Source organism: Thalassophryne amazonica, chromosome 16 (assembly GCF_902500255.1).
Source record: "Thalassophryne amazonica chromosome 16, fThaAma1.1, whole genome shotgun sequence".
In the NCBI taxonomy this organism is placed as follows: domain Eukaryota; kingdom Metazoa; phylum Chordata; class Actinopteri; order Batrachoidiformes; family Batrachoididae; genus Thalassophryne; species Thalassophryne amazonica.
The window spans coordinates 40,801,954-40,822,986 of NC_047118.1; the positions used below are offsets into that span (position 1 = coordinate 40,801,954).

Sequence of the window (21,033 nt, forward strand, 5' to 3'; positions counted from 1 at the left end):
AGAGCAGTTTGGATTGAAGGTGTTTTATTTTTCTTAAGGCGGGCCGAGCGGTGTCAAGCATGCACAGCAGATTTGACTTAATGGACTCTGTGACAGTTTGCATATCTAGAAGGACTCATGTATTGATTGGGACTGTGATCAGCAGATAATCTATATGAAATGCTTATGTACTTGGTTTATTTGATTAAATTGATTCACTTGGCATATGACAAGTCAGTTTGGCCCCCAACTTGCCCACTGTCTCATGACCTCTGTGGCTTAGCATAGAGCCCTGCTGTGGACGATTTATTGTGTATTGCATGCTGGTCCACGTAGAACTGTAAATGGAAGCAATGAAAAAAGGAAGCCCTATCATTAGTGGTGTGTGGAATTATCACACATCTGCAGTAAATTGAATCATCTCACTTCACTTTTTGCTGAAGGCACGAAGAAGTTGAGTGGGTTATAGTTTATGCACCTTTCTTGTTGGGGAGCTTTTTTTTTTTTCTTCCCCAAACTGCGCTTGCACAATTGTGAATGTGATATCTGTTTGAGCAGCTGAGATGAAGAGGCTGAGGAAGGTTTTGTGTTCAGATCTCGTACATGGGAAGGATGCTGTATCCAGAAGAGGAAAAAATTTCTTCGATCTCTGCGTCTGTCGTCCTGGAAATTGCAAGTGATCCATATCTGACTGCCAATAATAATGTACTACTCAAATAGTTGATGTACATTTTAAAGGAATTTGTGCCTTGTCTTTGTGCTGTTTATTAAAAAAAAGTGTAAAGCGTGACTTAAGGGATGGGTCGATAAACAAGTATTATTCAGACTTTCACTTGTTTATCTGCTACAGATAAATACTGTGTATTTTAAGGCAATAAGCTTTTCTCATCATCACTGGACCCTCGTAAATTACTTTCTGTGAACAGGATAAAGTTTTACTGGTGGTGTGTAGGTATGTCTTATTTTATCATAATTCATCCTCTTTCTAGGAGAGGAGGCGAGTGTGTTCAGTGTTCCGTTTCCAGGGAGACGAGTGCACCCGCGTGGGAAGCAGTCATTCATCATCACACTGGGCTGCAACAGCGTCCTGCTGCAGTTTTCCTCACCAGCAGGTAAACACAAGCTCTACAAGCCTGAGCACACTTTATTTTAGGCCATGGTTCGCAACCTAGTCCATTTATTTATTTATTTAGTTAGTCATTTCACCACTGGAGGTGTAACAAGGCTTGAATTGTATGTGCAGTTGTCATGTAAAATTAAAAAAAAACCCATTATATGAAACTATGCATCTTTCACAGGTGGATATCCTAAAAGTGGACACATTGAATCAAAAACTGAAATGATTTATGTGACAGTTTTGTGTAAACCCCATATGTGATGCTTATATTGTGGTGTGTGTGTGTGTGTGTAGCATGGATATTGCCTTCACTTATACATGTTTGTGCTTATTCCCTGGTCCAGACTTTCAGTCCTTTTATAACCTCTTGAAAAATTGCCGTGGGCACAACAGTGAAGGCTCAGTTTTCAGTGAGAGGACAGAGGAGTCCTCTGCTGTACAGTACTTCCAGGTGAGACAACACACACCAGGTTTGCTCCCTCTCTCTCGCTACATATACAACCCCAATTCCAATGAAGTTGGGACATTGTGTAAATGTAAATGAAAACAGATACAATGATTTGCAAATCCTCTTCAACCTATATTCAATTGAATACATGACAAAGACAAGATATATAATGTTCAAACTGATAAACTTTGTTTTTGTGCAAATATTTGCTCATTTTGAAATGGATGCCTGCAACATGTTTCAAAAAAAGCTGGGACAGTGGTATGTTTACCACTTGTGTTACATCATCTTTCCTTCTGACAACACTCAGTAAGCGGTTGGGAACTGAGGACACTAATTGTTGAAGCTTTGTAGGTGGAAGTCTTCCCATTCTTGCTTGATGTACGACTTCAGTTCAACAGTCCGGGGTCTCCGTTGTCATATTTGCACTTCATAATGTGCCACACATTTTCAATGGGTGACAGGTCTGGACTGCAGGCAGGCACCCGCACTCTTTTACTACGAAGCCACGCTGTTGTAACACATGCAGAATGTGGCTTGGCATCATCTTGCTGAAATAAGCAGGGACGTCCCTGAAAAAGACATTGCCTTGGATGGCAGCATGTGTTGCTCCAAAACCTGGATGTACCTTTCAGCATTGATGGTGCCATCACAGATGTGTAAGTTGCCCATGCCATGGGCACTAACACACCCCCATACCATCACAGATGCTGGCTTTTGAACTTTGCGCTGGTAACAATCTGGATGGTCTTTTTTCCATCTTTGTCCGAGGGACACAACGTCCATGATTTCCAAAAACAATTTGAAATGTGGACTCATCAGACCACAGCACACTTTTCCACTTTGTGTCTGTCCATTTCAAAATGAGCTCGGAGCCAGAGAAGGCTCTGTTTCTGGAGTGTTGGTTGATATATTGTTTTCCGCTTTGCATGTAGAGTTTTAACTTGTACTTGTAGATGGTAGCGACGAACTGTGTTAACTGACAGCGATTTTCTGAAGTGTTCCTGAGCCCACGCGGTAAGATCCTTTACACAATGAATGTTGGTTGTTAATGCAGTGCCGCCTGAGGGATCAAAGGTCACGGGCATATCGATATTGGTTTTCGCTTGCCGCTTACGTGTAGAAAGTTCTCCAGGTTCTCTGAATCTTCTGATTATATTATGGACTGTTGCTGATGGGAATCCCTAAATTCCTTGCAGTTGACCATTGTTCTTAAACTGTTGGAATATTTTTTCATGTAGTTGTTCACAATGTAGTGATCCTCGCCCTATCTTTGCTTGTGAACAGCTGAGCCTTTTGGGGATGCTCCTTTTATAACCCAATCATGACACTCAACCTGTTTCCAATTAGGTGTTCTTTGAGCATTCATCAACTTTACTAGTCTTTTGTTGTCCCATCCCAACTTTTTTTAAACGTGTTGCAGGCATCTACTTCAAAATTAGCAAATATTTGCACAAAAAACAAAAAAGTCAATCAGTTTGAACATTTAAATATCTTGTCTTTGTGGTGTATCAATTGAATATAGGTTGAAGGGGATTTGCAAATCGTATTCTGTTTTTAATTTACATTTTACACAATGTCCCAACTTCATTGAATTGGGGTTGTAGAACAGCATTGAGGCATTTCCATGCTGAATGGGAAAATTAGGCAAGATTTTTTAAGTGTTTCCCTTGCATTTTCAGTTTATATATATAGATATAGACACACACACACACAATTTTCCTTTCAGGAAACACAGGACTTTTGGTATGAGAGGTCCACGCGTAATTAAACACCAATTAAAGATTTATCTTACTTTTGTTTGTCATTTCACACTTTGTGTCAACTGGCACATGCATGCAAGAAAATGTGTCTAAAAATGTATAGTGTGGGAGGTACAGGAAAAAATAACTTAAAGTGACCAAAAATGTACCGCGACTCACATGGAAATGCCCATTGCGTGTATGTAAGTTTGTGCCATTCCAAACGTGTTGTCAGAACACAAAAACAAAAGCTGTCCTTAAAATCTTAAAATTTGCTTTTTAATTCTTGTTGCTTACTGAGCAGGTTTGTATAATCCTGACACAACGTGATTTAAAAAAAAATTGTTTCTTGGCAGTTTTATGCTACCTCTCCCAGCAACAGAACATGATGCAGGATTATGTTCGGACACGGGACCTACCAGCGGGCTATTCTTCAGAATCACACTGACTTTAAGGACAAGGTACACTAAAGCAAAGTGGTACCTGTGCTCCTGCATGTGTACAAAACTCATCAAATGTATGACATTAGTAATAAACCCTTTAATCAATGACGCTACTGTTTTAATGTAATATTAGACTGTTTGCATATTCCTGGCTGAGTTAATAAAAAAAATGGACTTACAAATTACATGTTTAAGTCCTGTCAAAAGAACATTATATAATGAAGTTACAACTTGTCCAGTACTACATATCTGATATTCAATAGCAATCAAAATATTATGTTTTTTCTAGTTAATCTATCTGATTGATAATCCAGGCTCTTCATTGCTATTTTTCCACTTGATTGTAATGATTCAAAGCATCCATCAAATGATAATGTAACGTCTATCCAGCGTTTGGGCGCAAACATACCTGTATTGTTGCTGTTTTATTCAAAAGTTGTGCCTGTATCATTCTTTGATTTGCAACATTTTTACTGCTGCTCCTTGTCCCAGGTGGTGTTGGATGTTGGCTGTGGTTCAGGAATCCTCTCTTTCTTTGCCGCCCAAGCTGGAGCCAGGAAAGTCTACGCTGTGGAGGCAAGCACGATGGCACAACACGCTGAGGTCTGTGCACACACAAAATGCCACAAATGTGCCCTGGTTGTGATTATGTGGGATTGTTTTTATTCTGTTGTCGAAGAAGAATGTTAGCATATGGCTTTAAAATGATTTCCTTTAATGGTTTTTTCAGGCCTGAAGCGAGATTTAGAATTGCACTGCATTTGTGCATGTCTCAGTCACACTTTCTTATGCCTGAGAGTAGTATTTTAGGGAAAAAATGGATTTACTTCACTTTTCCCCCACATTTTGTTATGTTACAGCTTTATTCCAAAATGAAGCGCTGTGAATACTTTCTGGATGCACCATATGCAAATGTGGGCAATGCTCATGAGGTAGCTTAAGTTTTTGGTTTACCTTCCAGGTGTTGGTGAACAGTAACCGTCTTGGGGACCGCGTAGTTGTCATACCCGGGAAGGTGGAGGAGGTGACTCTGCCCGAGCAGGTGGACATCATCATCTCCGAGCCTATGGGCTACATGCTGTTTAATGAGCGCATGGCTGGAGAGTTACCTGCATGCAAAGAAATTCCTCAAACCTAACGGTGAGAAGGTTTGGGGTAAAGGTGGATGGGAAGTTTGGGGGGGGGGAATAAACATGTAAGGAGGAACAGGAGAGTGCAGCCTGGACATTAAAGATGGATGATGGCCACAGCATGACAAAAACAAGACGCAGCCTCACAAAGTACAAACAGGCTTATATACAGTATCATGTCATATTCATGACGGTTAACCTTTGTTGCAGGGGGGGAAAAACAAAATCCCTTTAATGAACAGCAGCGATGCAGGGGCCGCCAAACTAGTATTAGTCAAGACAAAGTGGTTACTCGGCCACAAAATGGGCAACGCTATTAGTGCATAGAACTTAATAGCACAGCTGTCATCTTCATGAATAACCTCTCCAAATACTTCCCACACACATTTGATGTGATTTTTTTTTTTTTTTTTTTTTTTTTTTTAAATTCCCGCCACAGTCTCTTGTCAAGCAGGTGTCTGTATTAACACTTGCTGTCTTTCACAGTTGGAGTTAAGGCCCGATGACACAAGCATGACTTCTGACTCACGCACTTGCATGCCCGTCGTTGTGACGATCCTACCCGCTGTGTTCTCAGCTGACGCCGTTCTTTGTTCCATCGCGTGCCACATGCTTTGCGCTGGGCACTGTGTATATAACATAATTATTTCATGTCGGATTCATAATTTTCTCTGCAAATTGGCAGTTGAAAACTGCTCTATTCGCTTCCTGAATCACAGAGGACCACTTCAGTTCAGGGCCGTTCGCGCGTGCCTAACGAGCTGGAGAAAGCATTTTGAGCCATCTAAAAAGGGAATTATTTGTCATGTTTACAATTGTCGTGGTTTGTAAAACAGTTTTGTATTCTTTCCTTCTTGTGTGCAGGCTGTTAAAGTGTGTTTTTGATAGATTTACCATCGTGTTATATCCTTCAGACGAGCTGTGCTCTGATGCGATCTGCTGTCGTCACCACTTGCCTCTGTTCACTTCTTACTTGACTTAACAAGCTGCACAATGTGTTGGCGATTAGATCACACCAGGTAGCATGACATTTATAACTTGAAGGAGTTTTGAACATTTCAAAATTCTCTGTGCGCAATAGCACGCGGTAGAGCCCCTCTCACATCCTGTCTGCACACGTTAAAGACGAGTTTACTCTTCAGCATGACCAGGTCATGCTAGTGTGTGAATCAAAGTCATGCTCGTGTCAGGGGGCCTTTATTCAATCAGTGGTGATTTAGAAAACAATTACTTCTTAAAACACTGTTGTGTTAAAATACATTTTAAAATCTTAAAATGCATTTTCACTAATCAGCATGTAAAATATCCCGTCTGTATCACTGACGGAGAGTATGAGTGCTTAATGTTGCAACCACGTAATTTAATGGCAGTTTAATAAAAAATAAATTGTCCCCTTTTATACATTAATAGTTTTTTGGCTCATCATTGTCTCTCGCCCCCTTCCTTATCCCCCCCCCAGGTAAAATGTTCCCTACTATTGGTGATGTCCACCCTGGCCCCCTTTACAGACGAGCAGCTCTACATGGAACAGTTCACCAAGGCCAACTTCTGGTGAGGCGGGGAAGAACGCTCAGAAAGTGTAGCTGCATTCAGAAGGCTTAACCTAAAAAGCATACGTATTACTTTGTAGTAGTAGCAGCATTAGTTTGTTAATTTGTGCAGTTACTATGTTTAGACTCAAATAGTAAGATGATGAAAGAAATGGAACTTTAGAAAATATCATAAGAAATAGATACATGGACAAATTGAGTAAAAGAAAAAGAACATGTATGAGCCAGCTATGAGGGAATTCTGACATTATGGTGCACTGAGATTTAAAAGTCAGTATTTAAAGTCTTGTAGTTCTTTTTTTTTCTTCTTCTTCTTCTTCTTTTTATAAAGTAGTCCTTATAAACCACAAATGTGTATGTGTTAGTACTGATTGTTGCAGATGTACTTTTAATAGATTGTGTTTGATCTTCAAAACAAGTTCCATCCATCCATTTTCTTACGTTTTATTCGGAGTCGGGTCGCTGGGGCAGCAGCTCAAGCAAAGCCGCCCAGACCTCCTGATCCACACACACCTCCCCCAGCTCCTCCGGGGGAAACACCGAGGCGTTCCCAAGCCAGCCGAGAGACGTAGTCCCTCCAGCTTGTCCTGGGTCTTCCCTGGGGCCTCCTCCTGATGGGACTTGCCCGCAACACCTCTTCAGCGAGGCGTCCAGGGGGCATCCGGAAAAGATGCCTGAGCCACCTCTGCTGCTCCTCTCGATGTGGAGGAGCAGCGGTTCGACTCCGAGTTCCTCCCGAGTGACCCGGCTCCTCACCCTATCTCTAAGGGAGTGGCCCAGCCACTCTCCGGAGGAAACTCATCTTGGCCACTTGTACTCGCGATCTTGTTCTTCGGTCATGAGCCAAATCTCATGACTATAGGTCATGATAAGTGAAGGCAATATCCATGCTGCACACACACAACACAACTCAGCTCTCTCTTCACCACGACGGTCCGATACAGCGACCGCATCACTGCAGACGCTCCACCGATCTGTTTGTCGATCTCACGCTCCATCCCATCCCTCGCTCGGGAACAAGGCCCTGAGATACTTAAATTCCACTTGAGGCAAGGACACTCCACCGACCTGAAGAGGACAAGGCACCTTTTTTCCGGTTGAGAACCATGACCTCAGATTTGGAGGTACTGATTTTCATCCCGGACGCCAACAGAACCACGTCATCTGCAAACAGCAGAGATGAGATTCTGTGCTTCCCAAACCAGACCCCCTCTACACCCTGGCTGCACCTAGAAATTCTGTCCATTAAGATAATGAACAGAACCGGTGTTTAGTATCTAAACTGACTGAATGTTTGAAAACAAAGAATGTGCTGAGAACAAATTAATTCCAAATATGATTTGCTGATCTTGTCTGCAGGTACCAGCCTTCCTTCATGGTGTAGACCTCTCAGCCCTGAGGGGGGCAGCGGTAGACGAGTATTTTAGGCAGCCCATTGTGGTATGTTATACTCACAGACACACTCGTGAACCTGTAGATGTCAGAGTTGATTGCGATTTGGTGTGTATGTGGTGTTTTGTTGCTGAGCTCTTGTGATGTACGATGAGCTCATTTGTTCTTCTACAGACACATTTGATATCCGTATTCTGATGGCTAAGTCGGTCAAATACACAGTCAACTTTCTGGAGGCCAAAGAAGAGGATCTCTACAGGTGTGTGTTCTCTTTTATGACAGCAAAGGTGTATTGAATAGTGTTTGTCATTAATATCTCTTTACCCTCCTTTGCTTCTAGGATAGAGATTCCCTTTAAGTTCCACATGATGCATTCGGGTCTCGTGCACGCCTAGCGTTCTGGTTTGATGTGGCGTTTATGGGATCAGTGTAAGTCGGCTGGTTTATGCTAAACCTGCAATGTGAAAACAGCCAACGTCACCTGCAAACAGATCAAATGCATCTTCCTAACGCCTTCATCTCAAATGACAAAATAAAGGCCAGCTTCTATTTTTAACTAATTGGATGTGCTGAGAAACCCTGCGCTTGTTTAAGGAATTTGTTTTTGCAGCCAAACTGGTTATCCATGTGCTTCACACCTCCTCCCTTCTTTTCCATGCAGGATGACAGTGTGGCTGTCCACAGCACCCACAGAGCCACTCACCCACTGGTACCAGGTACGCTGTCTACTGCAGTCACCCCTCTTCACCAAGGCTGGAGATACGCTGTCTGGCACAGCCCTCCTAGTGGCCAACAGGAGGTATGGTAGTCTTGTGTGTTTGGCAATTCTTGTGGGCTCTTTTTTTTTTTTCTATTTCTTTCTTTTTATTTATTTATTTTGTGGTGAGGATCATGTCTTTGTTCCAGTTAGTGTGTTGGTTTAGATTCTGTGTTGGTTTAGATTCTGGGCTTTCTGATTTCATACAGAGATCACTAGACATACATATATACACATATGTATACTTTTTAATTGTTCAATAGCTGCTAATGTTTGTGTTGGTTTTAAGCCTGGTGTATATATAAATTCACCCCAGGTTTTGAACCAGGGCATCACAATGTAAAATAAGTTGTTATTTAATAAGTGCTTTAACTGTACTGCATTAAAACCAACGCTAATATTGTGGAATAACTCTACCTGTATTAATACGAAGCTGTTTTCCTTCCTTCAGACAAAGCTACGACATCAGTATTGTTGCCCAGGTGGATCAGACAGGATCAAAGTCCAGTAACCTTCTGGACTTGAAGAACCCGTTTTTCAGGTGAGTTGGTATCTTCCCCAAAGATATACTGGGGCAGTACGGTGGCTTTGTGGTTAGCACTGTTGCCTCACAGCAAGAAGGTCATGGGATCAGTTCCCACTTGTGGAGTTTGCATGTTCTCCCTGTGTCTGCGTGGGTTTCCTCCGGGTGCTCCGGTTTCCTCCCACATTTAAAGACATGCAGGTTAGGTGAATTGGAAACTTTGTAATTGCCCATATCTCCCTTGCAAAAAGAGATCTCAATCTCAATGGGGCTAACCTGGTTTGGAGATCAGTGTTTGTGTTCAGGTGGTTACAGTGCTGACTATAGTAATAAACCAAAATCGTTGGTAGTAAATATGTATATGTGTTTGCAGGTACACAGGCACCAACCCCAACCCCCCTCCTGGCTCACACTACACTTCCCCTTCAGAGAACATGTGGAACACGGGTGCTGCCTACAGCATGAGTCAGGGGATGGCTGTATCAGGTGAACATGCATGTAAACACAGTGTTTGGAAGGAGCAGCCATCATGGTCTGTTCTGGATCTGTTGAGAATTTTTGTAAAATCTGGGAAATTTATGAGATGGTTCAGGTCTGGAATGTGGAGAATGAAAGTTCAAATCACATTTTTGGCTACAGCCCAGTCAGTCATTTAAGATTTTTTTGCTGAAAGTCTGAGCACCCATTAAACATCAGCTGTGTAAACATGTTTGGCAAAAAATGCAGCATGAAAATACAGCAGTGTCACACTTCACTCTTCATGACAAAGTTATGCTGAAACTGCTTCCTTAATACTTGTAATTTAATTTAGTAACAAACCATGCTTCATATAATACTTGTATGACCATAGTGACAGATTTTTACTGCTTAGGACTGTGAAGCAGTTAAATTGACACACACACACTCATCTTCAACTTATTATCATACGGCATGAGCAGGGTACACCCTGGACAGGACAGCAGTCGGTCACAGAGCAATGTATCGACACACAAATGCATCCAAACCTGTGGACAGTTTAGAGTTTCCAGTCCACCTAACCTGCAAGTTTTTGGATGTGGGAGGAAGTCGGAGCACCCAGAGAGAACTCACGCAAACACGGGGAGAATATGCAAACTCCACACAAAAGGTGGATGGAGCCACACCATTGCCAGCAACATGATATGTCTACTTAACTCTTATTTATGTTGTAATTTCATAATTTGCCAAAACTGATCCAGGACTGTCACGCATTTCTGAGGAGTTTCTTGGTCATTGCTCTTGTTTCTCAGAAGATGATGGATTATTTATTCATGATTAAATTAGAGTCTGAAATTTCTTCAGTCAGAATGTACATTCAGTGTCTTTGTGACAGGTGGGCTGAGACAGTTAGTGAGGCTGATGAAGTGACTTGTCTCACGGCGTATGGCAACATACAGCGTATGTTGTCATTCTGCACAAATTGTCAGTGACTACAACATATGTAGAGTCTGACGCCACATTGTCCTCTAAAAACATATACCGGTAGCTGTCAGCAACAATTCATGCAGATTTTTCCATTACACCCATGAGACAACATAGGCATCAATTTACCCTGTAAGCGTTCTCATATTGCCATCCAACAAATTCAAAAGAAATCATAAAAATTGGATTGAAAATGTGGATATATAAAGTACATAATCAAGTTTTACCAGTAACAATTTATGCAATTTTTTTGTTATGTCCCAACAGTTTCTGTTATTAAAGATTTCGGCTTGACCAGTGCAGCGGTGTAACAGTTTGAGTTGTGTGAGCAGACAGACAGGTGCTTTAAGCTGTGGAGAACATTCTGTTTACTGCTGTTGGGTGTAAAGTGAAGGTGAAAACTGAAGCTGGGATGTGACTTTTCGGCAGCTGTCTATTTTTAATTTACTGATTTTCACTGCTTTAAACAGTCCCCTTGGACACAAAATCTCCCATGATGTAGACACTGTAACACACTTCCCTTTATGTGAAACATGTGCACGCTTTGAAAATGTGAGCGAAGGACTTGACATAAGCACTGTAAGTTTGGGGCGGGGGGGCAGCGTAGTGAAACATTGAGCCCATGTGAAGACATGACTGCAAACTACACACTTAAGGGGGCAGCTTTAAATGTGACACAATGAAGTCAAACTAAAGCGTCCCCTCTTCCCCCAAAATTTAAATTGTCAGAGTTTGTTGCAGTTGCCAAGCGACAGTGGAACAAATGGAAACACACTCTGTGTCCTGTGTCGCATTTGAGCTGCCATCATTTTATAGTTCTATTTATTTGTGATACATGGCCTGTTAGTATTATACTGCTGTTATTTGTTTTTAAGGACTCTGATGTCAGTTTTCAAGGGTTTTATTTTTGTCAGATAAGTTAGGTTTTGTATACAGTAACTCCCTTCGGCTGCTCCCTTGTTTGCATTCGGGGTCGCCACAGCAAATCCAAGATGGATCTGCATGTTGAATTGGCACAGGTTTTACACTGGATGCCCTTCCTGATGCAACTTCACTTCACATGGAAAAATGTTGCAGGGGTGGGATTTGAACCGGGAACCTTCTGCACTGAAACCAAGCACACTAACCACTTGGCCACCACCCCTGCAGGTTTTGTATACAATAGGTTAAAAATCAACTACAACATGAGAAAAGTAAAGACAAGATCTGTCTTAGCTGAGCTAAACTGAAAGGATTCAGCAACCACACCCGCAAGCAGCTAGACATTACTTTAAAGCAGAGGTTTACATAGCACTAGATCAAATGCTTAATTTACAGAGGTTACTTATTGATGCTCAGCACAATCACAAACTGGTGCAACCCATGGATGCAAACTCAGAAGACATTATGTACGGGTATGATGATATTCTGCATTCCTCCCCAATCCGTTGGTTTGTCTCTCTCCTTCAGGGATGCCGGCAGCTTATGACCTCAGCACAGTCCATCGGCAGCGGCCCATCAGTGTCTCACAACAACCTCATCCCTCTGGGTAGGAATCACACTTCTCCTGGCCTCTGAGTGCAGCGGGGAAAAGCAGGAGAGCTGCAGCTCAGATCTGTAGTGCAAAATTAAGTACAAAGCATGTGGGTGGGAGTCTATAAGACAAACCTTGTGCAAGTTGACACACAAGTGCTCCTGTGCTATTGTTTACTGAGCTCTGCAGTGCTGATTATAGTCTGATGAGCACACCGTCAGCAGGATGGTGATGTTTCAAACCACCAAAACATCACTGAACCACACAAAATTCAAGAAAAGAATCAAATCTCTTAAATTGGGGACTACGGGAATAATGCTACAATTTCTGAAACATTAAGGGATAAATAATGTAGATTTGACCACAAAGTGTACCCTGAGATGTTCAAAATGTTGTGGGTTCATGTGGCACTGATGAGGACAACAGTCACCAAAACTGTTCAGTGACAAGTTGCCTATCTGATCTTGTGATATATTTACACCCCTGGTTCCATTAGGGTCATTTCTATCCCAACTCACCAGATTGATAGTGTCCCATCTTGGAAAGTTTTTAAAAATATATGTATTTGTTGAAAGTATTAATGAGATATAAAGTTTTTGAAATTCCAATCTTAATTGGGCCAATGGTTCACATTTTATGAGCTGACAAACTATTTGTTTTTTTTTTTTGTTTTTTTAATCTGTAAATGTCAAGTTGTAGATAGCTTCATTTTCAGTTGAGGGGTTATACCAGATTGAGAATCAATGTTTTGAAACGTATTCTGTATAGATCATTTACTGGTTTATGCAAACAAAAGTAATGTATGTATCATTGTACACAGTACATTGTACAACATAATACGCAGTTTTTTGTTTGACGTGGTACCTGTTTTTAAAATTAATAACAAATAATCATATATATGTTCCCTAAATTACATTTACACATATTTAACTTGAACATGCATACATTAAATATGGAATCTTTAATTTTAGTCATACACCCTTAACTGTGAACCTTAAAAATGTACTCCTTTTTATGGCATTTTCTCAATTATCTTACCATACCAACTTTATAAAGCACCTTAAAATAGCTAGTGCTGACACAAGATGCTGTACATTACAACACAATAAAATAAAAAGGACCACTAAAATGCAAAAAAAAAAACAAAACCTAAATACAATACACTACACAAAATCAGGAAGTGTGTTCCATTGTCACAAAGTCACTGGAATGCATGTGCAATCAAACCAAATTTCACCAAGTTCACGCATTACTTTAGCAGGTATGACCCTTCGAACATTGTTCCCTGTTGCACTCAGTGGCATTTTCAAGGTCACCCACATCAAAACTACAACCCAACCAATATATCTCTTGGCTGAAAATATCGGCCGATATGAACCTTTCACAAACATATTTGTACTGGCATTATTTTTGCTGATACGAAAACTTGATTTTGGTTGTTGGAAATGGTGTCATTGCATAGATTGACCAGCAGAGCTCTCCGACATAGGGATCCATATTGTATCTCAAAACCCAACACCATACAGTCATTGGACATCCGATACCTGATATACATCATGATATTGATACATTTATGTGTTTAACACTGCTTTTATAAATTTATGGAAATGAATGAATAAATTGTAGTGTGTGCTGTTAGTGTGTAACCCATCTTTTTAATACTTTAGTCATACTGCTTAATTTGTATTCTGTTAGTATCTCTTTTGCACATTTTCACCTGATTCTGATTCTTTACCCTATCCAATTCTTTTACCCTATCCAAATTGATTTCACAACCTACATGGTTGGTTGATAAGATCACAAACCCAAAGAGCCTTTATCATTTTCATATTTATGGCTTCCCTAACCCTCACTGACCTGATTTTAAAGCTAGAACTTCCAACAGACCTTGCTGTAGTTTAGACATTGCTATAACAAAAAAGACAAGATATTGCTTTACATCTCAATTTAAGTAAACATGTTTTTTTTACATGGCTTATGGAGCGTGAGATTGGCTGGAGAATCGGCGCAGCAGGGGCGGTATTGCATTAGCTCTACCGTACTGTTGTGATGAAAAGGGAGCTGACCCAAAAGGCGAAGCTCTAGAGCTACTGGTCAATCTTCGTTCCTACTCTCACCTATGGTCATGAGGGTTGGGTCATGACCGAAAGAACTAGATCGCGGGTGCAAGCGGCCGAAATGGGCTTCCTCAGGAGGGTGGCGGGTGTCTCCCTTAGAGATAGGGTGAGAAGTTCAGTCATCCGCGGGGAGCTCGGAGTAGAGTCACTGCTCCTTCGCGTTGAAAGGAGCCAGCTGAGGTGGTTCGGGGATCTGGTAAGTAGAGGTGCACCGATCGATCGGCCACCGATCATTATCGGCCGATCACGCCTTGATCGGTTTGATCGGTGATCCGCAAAATGCGCCGATCAAAAGGACCGATCACAACAGTGCACAGTTGTTTTGGGGGGTGTTTGTCAGGAAAATGATAATTTCTCTACATTGATTATAGACCCTGCAGCGGGTCTGTGATCAGTTTTTCTGCAGCGCGGCTTTGCTCTGAACCTTGAACCAATCCGAAGCAGTGGTTCGCAGATTGAAGCAATGCTTCGATCTGTTGCTTCGTTTATACTTTCTTTCTTTCGCTTAATTTTCCCTCCGTTAAAACCCTAAAGAGCATACATCTGTGAGTATTATTTACCTTTTCTAGGTTAAACCGACCTGTTATGGTCTTCTGAAACAGTTGATAGATGTATTTTATAACTTAAAAACGGGAGCGATGCTAACGCGTTAGCATGTCTATGGCATTTTCAATGTTAAAGGTTAGCATTACGCATTTGCAGCTGTCATCACGTTCGGGTGCATTTGTTTTCAAGTTGTAATATTTCTTAAATTTATTTTTGTTTATATATTAATAATCTTAATGCTTATTATATACAATTTTAGAGAAAGAGACAAAAAGAACCTGAATAGAAACACAACAGAAAATATATAATAGCAACTAACAATGAACATAAATAAATAAATACATACAGAAATAAATGTTTCCTGTGAACACCTAGTGACTCTTAGACCTCCATTTCATCCCTGTCTTATTTAAGTTTAATGACAGTTTGTTTCGGTCAAACCATATTTTCAATATGTTAATTTCTTCAGTGATTTTCTCCAGAACTTTCTGCCAAACTAGAAAACTGCTGCATCCTAGTAAGAGCAGAATACTACTGGAATTAATTTTAATAAGGAAAGTTGTTTTGTTTTTTCTCACCTAAATGGATGCTGCACTCACTCCAGTTTGTCTGGAATAGTCCCAGATTGTATTTCAGAGCTTCTAGAATTGAAACATTTTTGTGCGGGTGGTGTTGGGGGGTAATTTTGGGTTTCAGCTTTTTTTGTTTTTCACCACTTTCATCCCTGAATATGTCAATCGTGAGTCATGTTTGTGCGGATTAAAGTTACTAACTGGGACTTCTGTCTTGTTGCGAGAAAGAAATGAGAATCGTCCTCCGTTCTGTTCATACAGCTCCAAACGCTGCGCGGCTCTCTGATGAGTCAAGATAGAATGATAGAGTCCTGTCTGAATTAATAACTTCAAAGTGAAACACCATTTTGTTTTTGGTTTTTTTCGTTTTTGCTTTCCTCTGTGACGTAAACTCATTTTGACTTCTGATATGAGCTGGACGGACAAGGAGAGCAGTTGCCATCATCTAATGTAGTCCATGTCTGTCCAGCTCATATCAGAAGTCAAAATGAGTCAAATGGCTCTGAGAGATCTAAATAGACTGCTGTGTAATGAATGGAACCACACTGCCATCTAGTGGATATCCAGTGTGCGTGAGTGTGTATTTGTGAATCAGTAGGCATTTGTTTGTGGATCTGTGGATTTCTCGAAAAGAATGTCTCAAAATTACGTCACAGAGGAAAGCGATGAATGCATGTAATTGGTGATACACAATGCTGAAACTCAATTCACAAATACAATTTCCAGTTTTGCAAATGTAATTTTTTTTTTTTTTTTTACAAATTAAGTTTTATATTTGCAAATACAACATTATTTGCAAAGACCAGTTTACAAGTTACAAATATGAAATTTGCATTTGTGGATATCTGAACACATTTGCAAATCAATGATTATTTGTAGATCACCCTGTGTGCATTTACAAATATTGAGACAATTTTAACCCCATAGAATGAGGGCTGTATTTTACATTCTCAACGTTCTGTAGGCTGTAATCTGAGCAACATGAAACATGGAAAAGAAAAGCTTGCTGGTAGAACAAAGTCAGTGTAATAAAACAAAAGTTGGCAGTTTATTCTAGTGTCTTTATTTGAATGCATGTTTTTTGTTTTCATCATTACGTTTTAATGCAAAAATAGTCCTATACATTAGACCTATATTCTTATTTTGGGCATGATCCAAATATGTACTTGATCGGTATCGGCCTTGATCTGTATCGGCCGATCAAAATTTCGGTGATCAGCCTAAAAAATTCTGATCGGTGCACCTCTACTGGTAAGGATGCTTCCTGGGCGCCTCCCTAGGGAGGTGTTCCAGGCACGTCCATCTGGGAGGAGACCCCGGGAAAGACCCAGGACTAGGTGGAGAGATTATCTCCACGCTGGCCTGGGAACGCCTTGGGATACCCCAGTCAGAGGTGGTAAATGTGGCATGGGAAAGGGAAGTCTGGGGTCCCCTGATGGAGCCGAACCCGGAAAAGCGGTTGAAGATGAGTGAGTGATCAATTGTACTTAATGCAGAACTGTAGTAAAACTAAGGCACAGAGTAATATTGATTAAACATTTTATTAGTTAAAAGTAGTAGTAGATGCAAAAAATATATAAAATATCTTCAAAGGTGGATCTTTACTCTTGGCAGTGGGAGGCATTCCTTCATCTTCCCTTCTAGCTGCGCTCCTGGCCTGGACAGTCTGGGAGTAGGAAGAAAGAAGTCATATTGAAAGTACTACCTGATTGACGGATAAGGTTTTAGTAGTGACAGACTTTGTGCATCTTTGGTGGGGGGGAGTTAAAATACATATTTTAAATAACATTTAAAATTAAATGTTTACAATATCATTTCAAGGGGAGGTGATGGTCTAGTGGTTAAGTGTTGGGCTTAGGCCAGAGGATCCTCAGCTCAAATCCCAGCTTGACCGGAAAATCACTAAGGGCCCTTGGGCAAGGTCCTTAATCCTGTGGTTGCTCCCGATGTGTAGTGGTCTGCCTTATATGGCAGCAGCCAGACATCGGGGTGAATGTGAGGCATTATTTTTATAAAGCGCTTTGAGCGTCTGATGCAGATGGAAAAGCGTTATATAAATGCAGTCCATTTCCCATTTATTTACAATACCTTTTTTTTTTTTATTTGTATTTATTTATTTTAAATAACAGTGGGTGTGCTGCTGTTCTGGTTTTAGCTGCTGTGTCGGCTTCCTGTTAAGAGAAGGATGTACACAGACTTTGAAAGAAATTTTGGGCCGGGGGACAATATTTGGGGAAAAAAAAGAAGCGTAAATATGTTTCTAGATCTCACTGCGGGTGTAGTGCTCTTCTTCATTGCATTGCCACCGCTCTGTGAGACAGAGCAACAGCACTTGGTTTTGCCACACAAAGCGGCAGACTAACTACTTGTCACATCCTGCACTGATATATTGAAAATATTGGAATGGGATTACGGTACACGTACTGAATGACTTATACCAGTGATTCAATAATACCATGATGACCCAGTATACACCTCTGCTTTGACACTGTAATTTACAATGCTGCCAAGTATAGCTGGGACACCCCCCAACCAGCATTCTTTGGTCACGTTAGCTACAAGAGACGGGGGCAAAGTGACCAGCTGCCATTCACTTTCAAAGTGTCAGTTTTACAGTGACAAATGACAAGTGGACGCTATGCAGCCAGCTCGGCGGAGCCAAAGTAGACTAAACCTTTATTTGTCATTGTCAGGGTTGGGTAGGATTACTTTGAAATGTAATCAGATTACAAGTAATCCAAATGTATGTACATACATACATGTAATCCACATGTATTCTTTCAAAGTAATCCTATCCAACCTTGGTCATTGTACATACATACAACAAAATTAACCCCTAGTTATTTATAATAGTTATTTTTTTATATACGGTCAAACTTAATTTTCAAGAATATACGTCGCAATTCTTTTATTAGTTTAGGGGTCCTGTGACTTATACACTGAAAAGAAATCACGCATTAGTTATTAGTAAAAATAATTATTTAGACCATTCCCAGGTGTCAAAGCGCTAAATAAAATAAACTCAAATAATAAAAGAATAAATGCCAGTAATAAGAAGTACAATACAGGAAATGTAAAGAGCTGATGATACAGAAAAAAGGTGTGACTTGTGTATCTTTTAATTGTCCTCTTCAAGAGGTATTTTTTGACATGTGCTTCTGATTCTCCTGAAAATGATACATTTCTGTCATAAGGGTTCATAAGGCAGTGTTAGGAATCATTGCCCCCCCCCCCCCCCCCCCCCCTCATGCGTATATCTGCAAATATATTGTATCATTATTTAATTTTTTTAACTCTATCTGTATCTACCCCACAAATCCATATCAATCAAGCTCTAATCAAAATATATCCATATAAGTTAAATGTTTGTAAAGAATGTTGGCATGGCTTCTTGTAATCTAAATTTTATGCATTTTGAGCCATTTATGTCCTTCTGAACAGGTCTTTCAGCTCCCCCCTCCCCCATTTGTAGAAAAAATATATAAATTGTCAGCTCATAACATGTTTACTCTTAATATCTCATTAATATTTTTTTAATAAATTGTTTTGAAAATTTTCAGACGGGCCACGACACCCATCAGCTGAGTTGGCATGGAATGACCCTTTAGAAAAAGGTAGTGTGGACACATTGAGAAGTGGTACTGAAATGTAACACAACAGTTAAGGTGTGACAATGCCCTTGTATTTTTATTTTAGTAGGGCAACTTGAGTAATTCACAGTAACTGCATATACTATATAGAATGTAGTGTTAATGATAATTTCTTGTAATTTTCCTCTGAATAACGATCATATTTTAATTCGCTTATGGTGTCCTTTCCTCTCTGATTGGTCCCAGTGAACACAGGAATTGTAAACCACACCCACTCCAGAATGGGCTCCATCATGAGCACAGGGATTGTCCAGGGTATGTTGACCTGTTAACAGCTGTAGTTTTCATGTCAAAAAACAAGAACAAACTAGAAACTGTTTTTACTGGATTTACATTCAGTACCAACATAGGTCTACTTCTAACCTTATAAATCTGTCTTTATTTCTTCCAGGAGCTAATACGGGCCAATCGGGCCCCACCAGCAGTGGTACTTACTATCCTGTCACCAACCAGTTCACCATGGGGGGTGCTGCCATCTCCATGGCCTCGCCAATGGTCATCCCCAGCAACACCATGCATTATGGCAGTTAAAGCAAAGACGTCCTCACCACCCCCCACAAATCCCGCATGACAAGAGATCCTCTCCTCGTGGAAACCCCTCAGTCCTCCTCCCCAGCCCACCATCCTAACTGACTTCCCAGCCGCGGCCAAAACCAGTATACCAAAACCAGTGCTGTAGTGGCACATCCTCCCTGTTGTCACCCTCCATTTTGTCTGTCTGTGTATGAACGGTTGTACGCTCTTATATCCGTCCAGACTCTTGTCTTGCTACCAGTTGAGACCCCCTCTTCCCTTCCCAGTGATTCACGGGACTATGACATGCACAGCTGAAGCGCACCGCAGGTGTGGTCTGATCCCTGCGTGGGTTTCTGCCCTCTTCTTTCACTGTTTTCTCAGACTTTCCACTCCCCTTCCTCCCTTTTGTTTTTTTTTGGTCTCTTCTTCTCTGAAGAACTTTTTGCTAGACACCAAGTCTCTCTTTTTTTCTTCTTCTTCACAATCTACCCCAGACCTACACTAAAATGATAAACTCTTCATTTGTACAGTAGGACACTATGTGGACTTTTTCATCATCAACACTCTGAGCTGCTGTGACTATGCATATCACAAATTCAAGGTCAGTTTTCACTGACTGGTTTATTTAAAGGACAGTTCACTCAAATTCCCACAAACCCTTCATGTTGACCCACTTTGAGCCAGCCTTTCAGAAGAGCAACTTCCCAAAAATCTAGACGTTCACTTTATTGTATTGGATAATTTAGATTAAATCCAGTTTAAACCATTTTAGAGCATCATCTGTAACAAGTGTTAAGGTGAATTCCTATGTTTTTCAACCCGTGCTTAATTTTTAGATATTTTGGGGGTCATCTTTTCACTCAGGACAAAAAATTAGTTTAATATTGATTTGGAACACAAGCACCATCATGGGTTTGCAGTCTGCATGATGTTATTGTACGGGGCAAGCTAAAGACACTCACAATAAACTGCTACTTGTTGTTGCTGAACAGGTGAAAATGTCATTGTTTAATGGAAACAGTTTTTAAGACATTAGGCTTCTTCTGTAAGACAGAGCTGTTTATCCTCAATCAACTTGCAGCAACTTGGAGTGCAGTGCCACCAAATGGACTGGAGGCTAAAGTAAGCGACTAGCTGTGTAATCGGTCATTTAAAAAAAGCTTTAACATTTATTAAGGTTAACACTGGCACGTTTACCTCTGTAGAGATCCTCGCTGTGCTACCTGACACTTAACGACATTTTCATGTTATGTGGAGTTGTGTTAGGAAGGGCATCTGGCGTAAAATGTGCCAAATCAACATGCAGATAATCTACTGTGACCCCACGTGAAAAGGGAGAAGTCAAAATGAGTTACTTTAGTGGCAACAAGAAGCAGTTTACACTTTTTGTTTTTTACTTGTCCTGTACAATTACAACATTATGTAGCTGGCTAGCCCATGACAGTATCTACGATAGAAATCAACAATGTACCCATTGAAATGGTTTTTGTCCAGAGGGGAAAGTTGAACCCCAAGACAGCTAGAAATATAGCCTACATTGAAAAATGTCAGAGCTCCCTTATAAATATGGCCCCTTTTGTAAACTGTGATAACGTTAA

The 21,033-nt window shown here is 40.7% G+C and overlaps 1 pseudogene; it reads left to right on the forward strand.

The window, feature by feature from the left end:
- Nucleotides 1–20,584, forward strand: part of LOC117528703 — a 34,967-nt pseudogene extending 14,383 nt beyond the window's left edge.
- The last annotated feature ends 449 nt before the right edge of the window (nucleotides 20,585–21,033 follow it).